The sequence below is a fragment of the Larus michahellis genome, chromosome 8, assembly GCF_964199755.1.
Source record: "Larus michahellis chromosome 8, bLarMic1.1, whole genome shotgun sequence".
Taxonomy (NCBI): domain Eukaryota; kingdom Metazoa; phylum Chordata; class Aves; order Charadriiformes; family Laridae; genus Larus; species Larus michahellis.
In genome coordinates, this window is record NC_133903.1 from 22820800 (window position 1) to 22838287 (window position 17488).

At 48.5% G+C, this 17488-nt stretch overlaps 1 protein-coding gene across 1 annotated transcript in view; it reads left to right on the top strand.

The window, feature by feature from the left end:
• Positions 1 to 17488, top strand: part of PAPPA2 (pappalysin 2) — a 101181-nt gene that overhangs the window by 12141 nt on the left and 71552 nt on the right. The gene's annotated exons all lie outside the window — the stretch shown is intronic.

Consider the following 17488-nt stretch of genomic DNA (forward strand, 5'->3'; position numbering starts at 1 on the left):
CCTTCACCTTCTCTGCAAGATATATATTATTTACTTAGTCTCTTGCTGCTTCTTTCTGGTTCCTTGTTTGCCCTGAAGGCTGCGCCTTTCCTTATGTGTGATGCACTTGTCTGTCCTTGTGTCTTTCTCGTAAGAAGTTGAGTGTGCTGGTCTTTTTGTTTTTACATGCAGCCCTTCCAGGCTCATGGCAAAGAGCTGTCTTGTATCTCCTGAACTTTACCACAAATGAGGCTACTTTTAGGTATTTGGGGCTTTTTTTCTCACAAATATGTAAGGGAAGGAGATTATAACCTCTCCAGCATAGGGTGGTAAAGGGAAGGGCCAAGGGCTGTTGTCTGTGACATAAAATGATGACAGGTCCATGGGGAGAATGTCAGCAGTGGCAAAGGAGGTGGTGATGGGGGCTCCAGCATGGAGGCACGCTCTCAGAGGAGCACATAGCCAGGTCACACGTGGCAGCACTCAACCCGCCCACATGGTATCAGGCCAGTGGGACTGCAGGAGTGACTTCTTCCTGGGGGGAGGTGGTACTCAGGGGCAGCTGTCTGGCAGGACCATGCAAGGTCTTGGGGACACTGGTCAAGAGCAGAGGGCTTCATATTGCACTGGGACCAGAGCTCTGTTGTGTTACCCCAGGGAAGTAGAGTAGTGGGGCTGAAAGATGAACATGAAGGTGTAGAGGTGTCCGGGTCTGAGGGCTGGTTTCCAGCCCCTGGTTTCACCACTAGCCGAAACAGCTTACATGTATGGCAGCATGCTGCCCATGTGCCCAAATGTTCTTCCATGTGTTTTGGAGTGATAAAGGTAGGAAATAAAATCTGCAGTAATGCACTCCTTTTGTTACCAAGGTTGAAGGCTTGAGGGTTAATTTCCAATAACCCTGTGCTGGAGGACGACTCTTGCTCCTACCAGTAAGCCTTCCTGCAAGTATGGAGCTGCCAGGCAATGTTCCTTGAGGGGTCTTCCAGGTCCCCCCGGGGGTGGCGGCCTCTGTGCAGGAGAGGATGAACACAATCTGCGTGTTAGTGAGGGGAGAAGATCCCTGCCCAGCAGCTGTAGGCAGCTTGGGTGCTTTCGGGGAAAACAGCTGTCCCAGATGTGAGCTATTGTTCTAGCAAACACCACTGTCCCAGAGGCTGATTGTATCAGGATGGCAATTGTGAAGGAACAGCATGTGTCTGAGGGCTGGGGGTGGGGGTGTCACTGTTTGTCCTGATGTTCAGCCCTCACCAGGACTCCTCCTCATCCGACCTGGTACCCTTGCCCACAGGCGCAGGATGCCAGCCAAGACCGTGGCCAGGCTAGCGAGACCCCAGGAACTGAAACGGCAGGGTGGCGAGGAGCTCGGCAGCTGTGCGGTGGGACTCCATTAGCTCGGTGTTGACGGGGTCTCTGGGATGATTTATCATGCGTTTGGGTTGGCATGCTGAGCTGCGGCCATTGGAGTCGTTAAGTGAACATACTGCTTTTAGTTTTTCTTGGCCCAGCCACCACCATTATTTAGGAAATTCAATTGCCCCTTTGCAGACGGTGATGGGGCAAGAGGGAATGGGTCTGGCAGAGCCTAAACCCACTGAGATGGCACAAGGCAGAGGACTTGGCCGGGAAGCTCTGGGGAGGGCAAGGATGCTGAGCCTTTGCGACTGTCGCCTGCCAAGGGCTGCGCTGGGTACCAGAGACAGCCTTGGATTTTTTTTGTTTGTGGTTAACGTATGATTGTTACAGTACAAGAAGACTTCCCCAATAAATTATCTCAAGTCCTTTTTATATCCGTGAGGAAGGCATTTTTAGAACACTGGCTTGTGCGCGCTGTGCTCCGGCTGGGACACCCAATTGCCTGGACCTAAAAATAAGTTGGAGGCTTGGGACTTGGTTTTTCCCTTTGCTAAAAAAAAAAAAAAAAAAAAAAAAAAAAAAAAAGTGTGTGTGGGGTTTGTTTGGCTTGAAGAGATTTCTTTTCCTCTTTTTCTCTGTCTCAGTCCCTTCCCTGACCAATATCAACACTGCAAGTGTTTGCCCTTCAGTAGGAAGTTTAAGGTGAATGTAGGAAAGTTTTGGATCTTTTAGCAAGACTGGACACTACCATCCTGGTGAAGAGTGCCTGAGGGAGATTTATCGACCACAGGGCTGTGTGGTTCCCCTTGCAGAGGAACTGGAAGCTTTTAGCTTAATGCTTCTGGGAGCATCATCCCTGCTCAGCAAATTCACCCACTGTTGTCAGCCCCGTTAAACGGTCCTTCCCCTGTCCATGCCCAGGAGCTTTCAGTCTGAACCAATGAGGCAGGATAGAGACTGGAAAGGTGGCACTCTGGTCTCCTGCCACCCTTTCGTTGACTTGTGCTGCAAGGCCATACTGCCTTGCTGAGGGGCACGAGCACTGCAGCTTCCTGTGGGCTTGTCTCAATCCTTCCCCAGCCTTGCAGTGTCTGTGTTTCTTTTTCTGCTGCCCTGCAAGTCAGGGAGGCTTGATGAAGAAAGACTGGCTCTTGCTTGTCGCTTGGTGGTCACCAAGAACAGGTTTTGGAGATGACTTCAAGCTACGGTCTCTGCCTGCCCCCATTTGTGCAGAAAACCATTTGTGATCTGGTTCTTCTGTATCAGCCGTGCTTTCTTTCAGGAGAGGACTGAGCTGCATCCTGCTACCTGTTAGTCCATGTTTCTCTCCAGCCTTGACTGGAGAGACTGGACTGACTCCAGCCCTAGCACAGAGCTCCACATGCACTCTGTCTCCTGAGACCTGGTGCTGAAGATGATGCTGGTGGTGACGTGCATCAGTACCAGCTCTTTGGCTGGAGACAGGCTTTAGGCAGTAGTGTGGAGCATCCGTTCTGGCATATGTGCTGTAGGGTCATCTTCACCATGCCCATCCAGTCCATAGCTCTCCCTCTTTCCCACCACATCTCTCATCTGCCCTGTGGAGGAGGGTGATGTGGAAGATGGGTGGGAAAGGAGGAGTCACCTGGTGAAAAGCTTGCTTTCCATGGAACAGAAGTGGGGTGTGCGTGCCTGACTTCTCTAAGCACCTTTGAAAACCCTGCATGGCAAAGTCTTCCAAGATGTTTGCAAACACCTGCCTGTGCTGTGGACAAGCATAATCCCAGCTGTTCAGCCAGGGAAACCAAGGCACAGAAGTCTTAGACATCTTGCCCCCTAGTCATGCAGCAATGAGGTGCTGCTATTGGCACTGAGGTTCTGGCCTCCTGCCTCCTAGTCCCTGGATGGGAAAAAGAGGCATTTAATGAAAGGACATGAAGCTGCTCGGTCCTGGCTAAATGCAAGGCAAAAAATGATGCTCTCATTTGCACAGTTCTCCTCTGTCCAGTGTGCTTTGCTGAGCCTCCTGGCCTTGAGGCTCTGCTCAGCCACCTGAAGCCCACACAGTGCTGGGGGAGACCAGGAGCATTGCACCAACCCATGTTATCCCCTCTGCCTTCCCTCAGCAGATTGTGAACTGTGCTTTAAAAATTGGCACTGAAATTCAGGCTCCTGGGGACATTGACTTGCTTGCAGAGACCTTAAGACCTCCCTAAAACTGGAACATTGCTTTGTATTTTTGCTGCAGGCAAAAAGTTAGAGAAAGCTGCTTTACACCAGACCTACTCTTGTGAATTAGATGGGACAGGGTTTATCTGTGCAACCTTAGACAGACAAGAAGTTCTTAATCCTGGCCTGGGAGATTTTTTTATTTTAATTTGAAACAAATAATCCAGGCAGAAAGCAAACCGTACCTGGCTTTGTTTAGCTTGGAGCCTGCTCTAGAATAACTTGCCACCATTGAGTTCTGACTCGCAAAACCGCAAGGGGCTGCAAACGTATTTCTCTGTTTCTCACGGTGCTTCTTGCTTGCCATCTCTCACACACCAGCGGTATAATGCCAGCGTCTTGCCAGCCAGCATCAATGTTAGCAAAAGAAGGTAAACACTTACCCCATGTGGTAGATAGCGAGTGTCTCCAAAGCAGGTTGGTGGGTGCTAGAGCCAGGATGCTGACCTTGCTGAGCTTTGGGATCCAGCCACCCAGGGCAACTCTGGGCTCCTCTCCTTCCCCAAGCTGATGCTTTGCTGCCTTTCTCCCTAGCAGGGCTCTTTTTCTTCCCCTAAAGTGTTCAAAACTGGATCTTTAACTCTGTTTCTTTGGAATTCTTCTGATTAAGTCCCCACTGCTGTTTCTGTGTTTTCAGGGATGATGTCTCATGATGACAGCTTCCCCCTCCTTCTTACAGTCCCCACAGATGTGCAGTAGCTTCATGACTTGCTAGGTACACTGTTAGATCTCTGCTTTCATAGATGGCCAGGCATGTGCTCTGGAGAAATGGTTATGGGTTTTCAGAGGCCCCCATGGTGGTCTGAACCTCCTTCATGCCTGCTGAGAGTGATGGTCAGTGCTGAGCACAGGTGGAAAGCCCAAACCAGTGGGGCCCAGTCACCCAGGTACCTGCAAGCCTTGGGGTTTGCACCCAGAGTCTGCACTTGGTCAGCAGCATTGCTCCTTCCTTGCATGCTCTTGGGGTTCAGGGGGTGGAGGTGAGTGTTGCTGCAAACAGGTGGGATGCTGTGTTACAGATCTACTTGGGGATGCCCTGCGAGACACCTTACTAGAGTGGAAACAGGCTGTGACCTGCAGCATTTGTCTCATTTACTTATCCCACTGATGAGGAGAAGCAACAGGCTGCGGCTCTGAACTCTCTAATTCCTGCTTTGTGGGGTTTTTGAAGGGGAGGGTAAGAGGGAGCAGGAGGACAGATGTCTCTTTGAAATTTGGGATTTTGCAGGTCCTCGATTTTTTTTTCTGGCTTGTTCTACAGAGGTGGGCACAAACTTGAGCATAGGAAGTTCCACCTAAACATGAGGAGGAACTTCTTTCCTTTGAGGGTGGCAGAGCCCTGGCACAGGCTGCCCAGAGAGGTGGTGGAGTCTCTGTCTCTGGAGACATTCAAAACCTGCCTGGACGCGTTCTTGTGCCACCTGCTCTGGGTGACCCTGCTCTGGCAGGGGCTTGGACTAGATGATCTCCAGAGGTCCCTTCCAACCCTATGATTCTACGACAGGTAGCCAGCCCTGCTGTCCTGCACATGCATGGCTTGGGCTGTCCTCTTTGCAATGGCTGAACCCACAGACTGATGTATCTTGGGCATCTGTGTTCCTGCAGGCTCACCAAAAAAAAGGTAGCCAGGAGAGGGGAGTTACCCCTGTGATGGGCAAAGGTGGGGAGTAACTGCAGCCTGTGCTGAGCCTTTGTAGACCTTGGAGAGCTGGTGGGGGTGACAGCCCTAAATACATGCCCTAGCTGGGGGGCAGGCTGCAGTCAGTGCTCGTAGACACCATGAAATAAATATGAAGGTTTAGCCTGTTCACTGCTTGCAGGATTAATTCTTAGTAATTACTACATTCCTTTGGAGTTCACTCCTATTGATATTTTTGGTATGTGTTAGCCCCAGATAAACCAAGATTTCTTTCTGGGAATTTCGCTGTAGGATCATCAACTGGGAGCCTGTAGGTTGAATTTAAATCCAGGAGTCTGAGGCATGTGTGGCTTTTCAGCTCCCGAGGAGCTCTGCCTGGGAGCAACGGGGATGCACGGTCCATGGAGGATGAGACATGGCCCGTGTGCCCTCTGCTCCCACCACAAGAGCAGCTGGGAGCCCAGCCACTCTGAAAGCCTGACTCTGTACCGCTGCCTGGTCTAATGAAAGACATCCCCGTACCTCGGTGGGTCTCAGATGGGTCGCGTGTTTTAAGATGATCTCACCCGTGAGGAAATGGTAAGCCTCTCTGAGGGAGAGATGGCCATGATTCACTCAGATAGAAATAGAAAGGCCAAATAAGCAAATGGAAACTCCCTATTGACCAGGTCCTTGCAATTTAAAAGGTTTTTTTACTACCTATTCCAGTATGCATTTGAAAATCATATGCATTTACTCTTACATACTACAATCAGATGGTTTTTAAGCCATTAAGGCCCATTGGGTCAATAACCACCATTTTCAAAATCTATTAAATACCCATTTCTGTGGAAATAGAGCTTTTACAATTGATCATGGCTACCAACTCCCATTAAAATAAACCCCAAATGCTATCAACTCCCCTAAGATGTAGAGCACTAAAGTGCAGATTGCCAGGACAAATTTATCCCAGGGGAAAGTTGATGGCCCATTATGCTTAAGCAACACAAGAATTGTCACATAAGCCAGGAAGTTTATGGGACTTGCATGGATCTGTCCTCCCTGAGGGGGCAAAAAGGAAGGTTCATGGGCTGAATCAGTAGTGCTAACACAAGCTTAAAGCCAGCCTCCCGCAGGACCTTTTTCGGAACATTTGGCATACTTTGTATTAACTTTCAAGTGTGTACAGGCTTCCGTTGTTTGGCAGAACCAAATGATGATTTAGGGTTGAAGTACTGTAAGAAATGTTAAATTTATGTGTCTCTTCTTGGTGGCACAGGGTTTTCCATGTTGAATTATCCAGGGATGACACACCTCTGAGGTTGCACAAGAAAAGCAGTTGGAAAATGGCCTTGCAAAGATGAAGTCCTTGTCTCTCTGCCCTAGGAAGGAAGCCCTTTGGAGCTGCTGGTGTTGTGGTGGACCCTTAAAGGAGGCTGTAGGGCTATGAATTTGGTGGGACTGCGGGGGATCCCTGCAGGCTGCCTCTGGGTGAAAAGTAGCTCACAAGATGGAAGGCTGGTCACCAAGAGCTTGACAATGTGGGGAAGAAGGGGTGGGAACAGTAGATGTCCCCACTGCAACATTGCTGGTGACTCTTCCCATGTGTGGGAGGTGAGAATTGTGCCAGTCCTAAAATGTGCTGTGGAGCAGAGAGACCCGGCAGGTCCCTGCTGAGCACTGGTGGTGGAGGGTTACAGCTCTAGCAGGTCCACCTCAGGAGGTGACCCAAAGGGCCATCTCTGTTGGTTGTTGTTCCCTCAGAAGGCAGACTCCAGTTTTTGGGGGATGCACCAAAGATGGGGGAAGAGCAGCACAGCAGAAAGGGGTCCCAGCCCCAGCTCCCACGTCTTGGCCCAGCAGAGAAGCACAGGAGGGAGCTTTGCAAGCCAGCTGTCCTTTATGATTAGGGCTTTGCTGCTTACTGTCTCCGTCAGATAGCAGCAACTCCCAGGACGTGGGCTGGCTGCCAGCCTCAGCCGAAAGCTGCCGTGCCCCCTTGGAGGAGAGGTCAGATAGTCCCTGCCAAGCCAGAGGCCACGCTTCCTTTGTTTGTCTCCCTTCATGCCTCCTTCAATCAACTTCACCGCCGGCCTCTGCTCCCTCCCGCAGCCCTGGGTTTCTCTTCTGTGTGTGCCTGGTCCTGACCCAGCGCTCCTCTCCCACTGCCCTGTCGCCTCTCTGAGCCCTTTCTTAGTGGGGTATGGTGTCTGTGCTATGGGGCCATGTCTAGATCACTCCTCCATTAGGCCACTGTGAAAAGATGCCCCTTCTCCCTCCAGCAACGTGATGATGTTGGATGGTATTTGTGATGGGAATGGAGGAGGCAATGGGGTTAATTGGTGTCCCCTCCCCTTCTTAAGGGATTTTAATTTGAGTCAGGCAAAGGGCAACACATGGGTTCTTGTCCCTGGGGAGAGTGTAAACATGTAACCCTAGAGCAAGTGGTGTTGGACTTTTCTCCTGGGATCATAATGTAATGGCTTCTGTGTCAGGCACCAGGACGATTTGACCATTTGGGATTGTTGGTGGGTGGTATTGGTGGTTTCTGCAGTGCAGGATTGACTCCTCCAGGAGCTCAGGGGAGACTAGAGGTCTATCAGGGAGACGCAACCATTGGAATTTTTTTGGAAACTGAAATGCAACTTGCACAAAATGCTGGTGCCTGGGTCCAAATGAGTGGTTCTCAAAAACCTTACCTCTTCCTAAGGTATTCTAGGGCTGGTGGTACCTCAGTTATAGGCAGGAAACTTACACAGGCATGTGAAGATGGGCTGTGATTCTCAGCAGAGCCATCCCAAGAGGCCCTCAGACAGGACGTGGTGCCCATCATATGCATGGCAACTAGTAGCTGAATGAGACAGCATGCCAGCCTTGTCCTGAGAGCACAAACATCATGAAACCAGTGTTTTTCAATGATCCAAGCACCTGATGCACATGTGGTTAATGTGTGCTGAAGGAAGAGCCACTGAATATCCCTGTTCCTTCAGAGGAGCAGTGGAGGGAACTCCCCACTCCTACAGTACTGGTCATCTAACACCAGCCAGCAACTAGGACCACACAGCTGCTTGCTCACCCGTCTCTTTCCCCCCCAAGAAGGGTAGGGATAAGACAGAGAAAAGGAGGGGAAATTAAAAAAAACCTCATGGGTTGAGATAAAGACAGTTTAATAGACCAATATCAGAAAAGGAAATTAACAATAATAATAATGACACAGGTCACTCTCACTGCCTGGGGAATTGGCACTGTCTGGAGCAGTGATTGCAGGAGCCTACCCCCCTCAGCTAACCCCATTTATATACTGAGCATGACATTGATGTTATGGAATATTCTATTGGCCATTCCATTGTTCTGACTATATTTCTTCTCAGCTTCTATGGTAAGCTGAAAAGAGTCCTTGAAAAGCATAAACATTGCCTAGCAACAACTGAAACTATTGTTGACATTCCTTTCAATCACTGGAAAGAAAATTAACTCCTTCCTGGATGAAACCAGGACAGCTGGCCAGAAGTCCCAGGGGCTGCGGGTTGATGGTGCAGATTCTTTAGCATCCTCCAAGAGCAAAAATTTGGCAAAGCTTCCAACGAGAAGCTGCAAGGGGGGGGCTGTATTGGAAGACAGCATTGGAAGGGGAGGTCAGAAGATCTGCTAGGGGGTGTGCACCCATCAGCATGGGTGTCCTGAGGGTGCCCACCATGCTGCGAGGACACAGCTGGGGGTAAACCTCTCCTGAGGCTTATTCTTATGTATTCAATGTAAGTGGGGGGGATCATCCTCTGTTCAACCCCCAAACCATGAGTATCAGTGTGCCATGTGCAACCAGCCTTAAAACTGGTCCCTGTTCCCTCCCCCTGCAAGTTGATAGAGCTGTAACAAGATGCAGAGAGGAAAGCAGCACGTGGCAGAAAAGCAAACAGTCTCTGAGCAGGCTGGTGGGAGGAATTAACGTGGGTTTCCTGAAGTCAGGTGCCCTGGCATGGTGTCAGAGGCAAAGACAAGTCCTTGATGCCCGACTGTGGCTTCCCAAGAGAAAGGCAAGGAAATGCAGCACGCGCCTTTGCCTGTGTTTGCGCTGGCAGGGTCTAGGATCAGTCAGTGCAGGCAGCTGGTTAAAAATTTGCCATCCTTGGCAGTGTATTCAGAGTTTGCCCAAAGAGGTCATTGCATGTCCTTCGCTGACCTTCAGGTGATCGCATCTACATCAGTCCCTGTGTTTGAGCATTTCCATTACTTTTTTGAAAGATGGGATAGGAAGGTGAACGTATTAACATGGAGACCTTTATACGTGAAAGTCTGTGGAAGCTTGCAAGAGGATTTAAGGTCTGTCAGAGGACAACCAGATCAGTCTGTCTCATTATGATCTTTATTCACCCCTGTAGACACCACTGCATCTATCATATTAGCTGTTCTCCAGCTGCCCGGCGGTCAGTCCTCCTGGTTTCGGGGTGGCATTTCCCTGGGCTCCTACTGCAAATGTATTGCATCCAATGGGTTTTATTTATCTATGAACATTTCTATTTCTGCACTCTTCCCTCCTGCTTTTTGTCCTTTGTTCTGTATCTCGACATCCAAACCCTTTCAGAGTTGGGGCTTGCTGCCATCTCCCAGTGGTTCATTTTCCCTCCCACAAAGTCCAAATGGCACTTCAGTCCCCATCTAACTGGTGCCACCTTTTTTTCCTTTATCTTGAGCTCTGCTCCAGTACCATGTCTTTAATCTTGTTGTGCCTGACTGGAAGGAAGCTCAAATTCTGCCTCACAATCCTGAATATAAGTGGAGCCCGTACATTAATTTTGTCCAGAGATGCATCTCAATGACGCTGAGCTTCAGCTCCATCTTCCCCGCTCAGCGGATCTGCTACTTCCTTTGTTTGCTCTTTTTATTTCTAAAAGGTTCTTTCACTCTCTGTTTTCACTGGAGTCAGCTTGATTTCAGGGAATTCCCATTTCACCCTGTTCTCCCTGGCACCTCAGATGCAGTGGTGTCTGCTGATCAGTCCTGGTTTTCAATTCTTAGTTCAAGACCTGTATTCATCCCTCCATTTAAGTTAATCTGAATCAACTCATCATTTGTTCAGGACAAGTTTTCTCCCTTTCATCAGCTCTTCCATAATTACTACACTGCTTACCAAAACCAGGTCTAAAATAGCATTGCCTTTGGCTGGTTCAGTGGTGACTTAGTGAATAACTTTTTAGGAAACACTCCCAGGAATAGCTGGGCCATGCCATTGTTAGCAGCACTTATTCTTCAGCCTATCTCAGGGCAAAATTCCCTGCAGGGATTTCTGGTCTAACACTAAAGTTATTGTCTATCTTTCCCAAATCTGACCTCAGGAAGTTGTGTGCTACCATTTGATGTAACTGGGTGCTTGCCTGCTGTGTGCTAGTGATCTGCAGCCTTCTTGGTCCCTTTCCCCAGTAAATCTATATGGAAGGGTCACAGCCTCGAACCACAACTTGTCTTTTTGATCCCGTCTGCGGCTTTGCCAGTGCATCTCTCTGACCCTGCAACATCTGCTGTTGCTTCAATCCCTAAGCCAAATCCCATCTCCCACATGGAGATTGAGGACTACCTCTGAATCCCACAGGAATTGCTTATGCATAAGGGAAATCCCTGATCCTGAGGGACCTCACATAGAAGTGTTTCACTCTCTTTCATATCTTGACACTCAGCCACTCATGCAAATTTTAAATTGTCTCTTAAGTGGTGCTGCCAATGATGGCTGCTTCCTAGGCAGTTCTACTCATGCTGTCAGTGCCTCAATGGTGTTTTTTTCCAGGAATGTCCAAGAGGTCTATGATGCCCTCATCCTTTGCGTACCCAAATGCTCTTTCGCTGGAGTCCAACACGCAGTGAAGTCACTGAGAGACCCCTGAGGACTATAGAGGGTATTATTCCAGCAGGGTTGTATCTATCTCCTGTGATCCCAGGTGAAAGTCTGGCTGTTCCTCAGCCTTCCCTTCACCTCTTGCATGTGTCTTGTATCTGACTGTGTTACCAAAGCCTGTCCAGATAAGAGACATTTGATTGTTACTGCCTTGTCAAGTTGTCATGATGCTGCCAATGATGTTTGTGGCATACCAGGATAGTGCTGGACTGGAGTCAGAGCTCTTAGACCGTGGTTGTGGGGATGCAAGTAGTTTTAACAAATACAGAAGGACTTAAGCTTTTTCCTAAAAATAGAGCATCCCCCCAGCTGCGTTAACACCAGAAATTTCAGGGCAGGTAAATCCATGAGAACCACCATCAATCTAGTCTGGAAGCAGACCAAGTAACCCATCTTGGCTTGTGTGCTGTACCAAGATGGTACCATGTCCTGTTTATGTTGTGGTAGTGGGCTTTGTCTGCCCGCAGCAAGGCAAAAGGGAGGCAAGGCTGAGGATCACCTGGGAATGCCCGTGATGGGAACAGAAATGAGGGTTCACAAATTCTAGCAAGGAGCGTTTGCGTATGTAAGCAGAGAGCCCAGTTCTGGAGGACTATCTCTTTAGACCTCCCCTAAAGAGTCACCATGGAGAGGAGTCCTTCGGTGGGGTGAATCAGAAGTTGTTCGCTTTAGCTCAACATCTGGAGGAGCATCTCTCCTCACTGATGATATGGAAAGTTTAAAGAGTCTGCTCTCTGAAAATATTCGTGCCACTTGATTCAGCACCTGTCTTCATGGATTGATCTGTGGCTCTTGGGCTCTTGGCCGCCTGCCTCAGAAGCAAGGTTGCTGCGTGTTCTATTAACCTTTTGCAGCCTTGGGGGAATGTGTTGTCCATGCACCAAAAATATTATTGGCAGGCTCGTGCTTATTCCTGGGAAGTCTGAGGGATTCCTCATTTGTCAAGCAGAGGTTTGGGGAAAAAGGGAGCCTCCTATCTTGGTGGGAGTAGGAAGAGGAATTTCCTTGCGGTGGATGAAGGACATGAAAGCAGAGCCAGGAATCCCTTGTGACTTCATTAGGCTGTATGGTTAGCTGGAGCTGGCTGACTTTCAAGTATTTTCCAGCTGTCCATGGAGGGCACTTGGATAGCTTCCACTCAACCCCACTCCCACATCCCCTGTGAAATGTCCACAGGGAAAAGACTCCTATTTTTGAATTGCAGTGGAATTCCTGTGGCATTACACACTGCATCCTTTGCAGTACCCAGAGAATTCAGTTTGATTTATGGTACTGCATGGGGTACATGCTGGCCTTGCTTTTCATTTGGAAGTGCCACCTTTTGCCTTTCAGTGGTAATGGCCACTTTCGTGGCCCCAAGACTTCCTGTCATGATATGACTGTCACTAAAAAGTGCCACTCTTGCTGCTCTTCTACCTTAAACCACATCAGGCTTGTGTTACAGCTTGATTGTCCATTCTACTGCCCCATAGATTAGCAGATCCTCTCCTCTCTCCCCCTTGTGCACCACTAGTGGTCCTGTTCTTACTGCCAGATGTTACTGCCTGGAAAAGCAGTAACAACTCTATCTCCCCAGAGCATGTCAAGCCCTCTCCTTTGACCAAACCAGCTCAGAGCTTGATTTACATTCACAAGTAGAAAGATGCTGTCTGCCCCAAGGGCTGCGTCAAAATTGTCCAAGGGAAAAGCAGGAGAAAGGTAAGTGAGGGTTCTCCAGGAAGGCCTGGAATCATGGATGGAATCAACTGATCAGAAAGGAAGCTTTGGGTCTTTAGACCCTAGTGTGGTAAAGTCTAGTGCAGTAATAGTTTTCCATTCAAAGCTGTAGTCATTTGATGGCTTTCCCACTTGATGTGACAGGGTGACACAGAGAACATGGAGCAATGGACACAAGTTGGAACATGAGAAATTTGGTTTAAACATTAGGATTTTATTTTTTACCATGAGGGTGGTTTAATACTGGAATAGATTGCCAAGAGAAACTGTGAAACCTGTCTTCAAAGCTGTTCAGGTCTCAGCTGGACATGGCCTTGAGCAACCTGATTTAATTAGACCTGTTTTGAACAAGGGAGTCAGACTAGATGACGTGTGGAGGTCCTCCCCATCCACAGTTATGAGTCTCTGATTCCACTATTCTATGGTGACACAGTCACTGAAGCTGCTGGACTTCATCTTCCTTTCCTTTTTTCAGGGCACGCTCTAGTGACAGAGATTGTAGGTGTGTATGGTTGGACTCGATGATCTCAAAGGTCATTTCCAACCACGAAGATTCTATGATAGTATGATGACAGCACATTATTATGTCCCATAGAGAGCCATGTGCTTCTGATCCAGCACCAGGACCACACAAACATCAGTGTGGATCCCTTGTGCTGTGGTAGAGGAAAACAAGGTCCATGCTTTTCCCCTTCTGCCAACCATGAGTCCCACAAGTAAAACAGCATGCAGTGTTGTACCTAAGCCTGCCTTAGAGTCAGATTGGCAGCTAGAGCAATTCAGCAGAACTTTAAGTCAACAGTATCACAGGTGAGAACCTGTCATGAAGGATGCCCTCATATCTGGACTTGTTACCTCAAATACCATCATTTTAGGTGGTGTTCATGGCCACACTCATTTCTAATAATGGCAGTCCATAGCCCTCCCATCCCTAATCTTTCTGTACTGTTCCATATATTCTTCATGGCAATCCCAGGCACAAATACAGGTTGGGTGGAGAATAGCTTGAGAGCAGCCCTGAGGAGAAGGACTTGGGGGTGCTGGTGGACAAGAAGCTCAACATGAGCAGGCAATGTGTGCCTGCAGCCCAGAAAGCCAACTGTATCCTGGCCCGCATCAAAAGAAGCGTGACCAGCAGGTCGAGTAACATGATTCTGCCCCTCTACTCTGCTCTGGTGAGACCCCACCTGGAGTACTGTGTCCAGCTCTGCAGCCCTCAGCACAAGAAGGACATGGATGTGTTGGCATGGGTCCAGTGGAGGGCCATGAAGATGATCAGAGGCTGGAGCCCCTCTGCTGTGAGAACAGGCTGAGAGAGTTGGGATTGTTCAGCCTGGAGAAGAGAAGGCTCCGGGGAGACCAGGGACACCCCCTAAAGGGGGCTTACAGGAAAGGCGGAGAGAGACTCTTTATCAGAGAGTGTAGCGATAGGACGAGGGGTAATGGTTTCAAACTGAAAGAGGAGAAATTTAGATTAGATATTAGGAATATTAGATATTACTGTGAGGGTGGTGAGGCACTGGAACAGGTTGCCCAGGGAAGTTCTTGATGCCCTGGAAGTGTTCAAGGCCAGGCTGGATGGGGCTTTGAGCAACCCAGTCTAGTGGGAGGTGTCCCTGCCCATGGCAGGGGAGTTGGAACTAGATGATCTTTAAGGTCTCACCTGAACCATTCTATGATTCTGTGATTCTTGTGAGTTCCATTCTCCCAGGGTTGCAAATACTCCCCAGGTCAAGGTGGTATCATGCAGCCAGCTGCTCACCAGTGAGTTCTGGATGCTCTTGGAAAAACATTTGCTTTGAATCTGGAAAACCTAATGGCCCTTCTCTGTCTCTCTTCTATCCTCTGCCCTATTCTTTGGGGTTGGTTGGGGTTTTTTTGGCTCCTTAGCTGATAGATGTGCCTTCATGTGTCCTTCTGGCCTGCCTTGTGTTTGTGTGTTGGCTTGCAGTGCCCACCCTGCTGTAAATACCATCTAGTTTGGAATCCTCCAGTCTTGTAGGCATTGAAGCTATTTGGGGAGCAGAGAAGAGGTCTGTCATTTAGGCTGTTTGTGGAGACCAAAGGCTGCTCTGCCTTCCCCCTGGGAAAATAACAGAAGTGCCGAAGAAAAGGGAGAGCATGACCTTGTCAATAAGCAACAGGCAAAGACGCCAGTTACATGCTCCTTGTCTAAGCTAAGGATGCCAGTGGGAAATGTGGATTGAGGGGAATTGGAGTTGCCCATTCTGGAGTTGCTTAGGTCTTGACTGTGTCTTTGGGGATGCAAACAGGAGGATATTTGTGCTTTCCATGCCGTAGTGGGTGAAATCAGGGTCCTTTCCTCTCCTCCTCCATTCATCTGAGCATCTCTCCATACTGGAGTGGCTCTCCCTACCCCATACACAGCTCAGAACCATCCAGATCTCTCAATGGAGGAAATTACAGTTATTTATAATTAAGGGTTGACAAAAAATGTTGCTAGTGTCAAGGGAATGGCAGGCGACAGCCAGAAAAACATCATGTCTCCAGAAGAGGGGCGGCGGGAATATCCCTCTGAATAGGGCTGACGTCAGCTCTCGGAATTTGGACAGCCTGGAAGGGTTTGGGGCTATTTTTCCAAGATATCATAGGTCAGGAATCAATGTTATTTTTAAGTCTGTATCCCCCGAGCAGCTATGGTGCATAAAGGAGACTTTCTTTCCCCCTTCTCCCTCCTTTATGCTCTATTTCTATGAAATTTTTGCTTCTCTTCCTTCCGAGTCATGCCACAAATATGTCCTTCAGGTTTATTTATTCTTCTCCCTATCTATTCCTCCCGGCCCGCTCCCGTCTTAGTTGGGTTGAAGGGATGGCGTCAGCGTGGCGCGTGTCTGGGATGCTCAGGCAAGGCATCACAGAGAAGAGATCATGTTCTCCTAATTTGCCGTTTCCGGTTGGGAGAGTTTTCTCTCTGCAAGCTGATGTGGCTGGGGAAAGTGTTCTGGGAATGCTGCTTTGTGGTGGGAGATCTCGGGGCCTGGTGAAGACAAGCTGGTCATCCCCTCTCACCATTAAATGCTGCCATATAGTCCAGCCAAAATTTTATAAAGTGACTGAACTTTCGGAGCTGCTTTGTTGCTGGGAAGGTGGGTGAGATGTCTCCAGTCCAGTATGGCCTATTGGGGCTGATGATAGGGGAGGTAGTCGGCAGATTCTGATTATCTGACAATTCCCAAGTCAGTAATGGCTTCTGAGGGTCTTTTGGCTATTTCAGATCTGGGGAAGTGGCCACACCTGGGTTTACCGAGCTGTGTTCTACATTCCATCCTGCTCTAGTCTGCTTCTGGAATCCTGTTTCTTTACTTTTTTCCCCACTTCTTTCTCCTTTTCCATTTGTTGTAGTAACCTCTCTCTTTCTAAACAGGTCTGTTGATATAATAACTTGTCTAGGGATATTGCAATCACAAACGGTGGTTTGCACATCTCTCACTGGTTTCCCTTCTCATTTCACATCTTGGATGAGAATATGCCTTTTTTCCCTTAGCCCATGCTCAACTTTTTTTGCCCTTCCTTCCGTAATTCAATGAGGTGAGAAAGGCACTAATAGATGCAGCTTTTACAGAAGTTGCTCGTTCAAATATAGCTGGTGTGCCTTCATGGCTGGTCCAGTGTAAAGAAACGACCACATTTGCTTCATAATCTCTCCATGCAACTCAAAGAAGCCAAGTGTCCTGGAAGTATGGGAATAAATGAAATGCTTTCCACCACCTTAATGTTGCTGTTGGCCTTATGCTGCAGGTTTAGTCATTCTTATGACATATTTCCACAATGGTGCATTTCCATCATCATTCCACGGTGATGTATTTGAAGCCTTTCCATGAGTTTTTCCCCTGCTCAGAATCTCTTAAATTAATGGCTTCACAAAATGCAGGTCAGAGTCCTCAGATTTTGAAGACTTAGAGACAATGTCTTCTAGGGCTACCTGTCCTAATGCTGTCTCAGCCCATGAGGTTAATGGCACTGATGACAGAAGTGGTAGTACTTGATTTAAAAGAGTATCTGGCATTTGCAGCACTGACCAAGGCTCTATGATCCCACTGCCATTATTATTGGAATCATTATTGTTATTATTAAGTTAGATCCTGATCATTTTGCACAGCTGAGGACTTGAACTCCCTAAAGATCAGCGCTGAGACTGTTAATGTATTGGTGAATGCAATGTAGACCTCTGACCTGTGCAGAAACAACCATGCAGAGGGGAGAGTGAAACCTAAGGTGCTGAGACACATGCCACATTGTGAAGATTGTTTTGTGGACACCTGGACATACCCATTGCTGTTACTGCTCTGCTGCAATGCCTATTACCTACCCACCTCTCCCAGCCCAGTACCTTCCTGTGTCTTTTAGAAATGCGTCTTTGGTATCCCCATTCCAGTGTATTTTCCATTCCTGCAGCTCTTTATTGCCAGCTCTGGACATGGGAGGAGATGTCCCTCTCTCCCCATTAAGCTTATTTTGGGAACTCCTGTGCTTCCCTGCCCTGGCTCCTGCAGACATGCCAGACCTCCTCTCAGAAAAGATTTGGATCACATGCAGAGACAGATTCGTTGAAGAGGGCCCTGCTGATGGCTCAGCACTGGGAGGACCAAGGCAGCTCTCTTCTCCAAGGTCCACGTTGAGCAGAGCTGGAAGAGAGATGTCTCAGAGCAAATTCTGAGATACTTTTTATTCATGCTCTTCCTTATACAATACACAAGATGAGT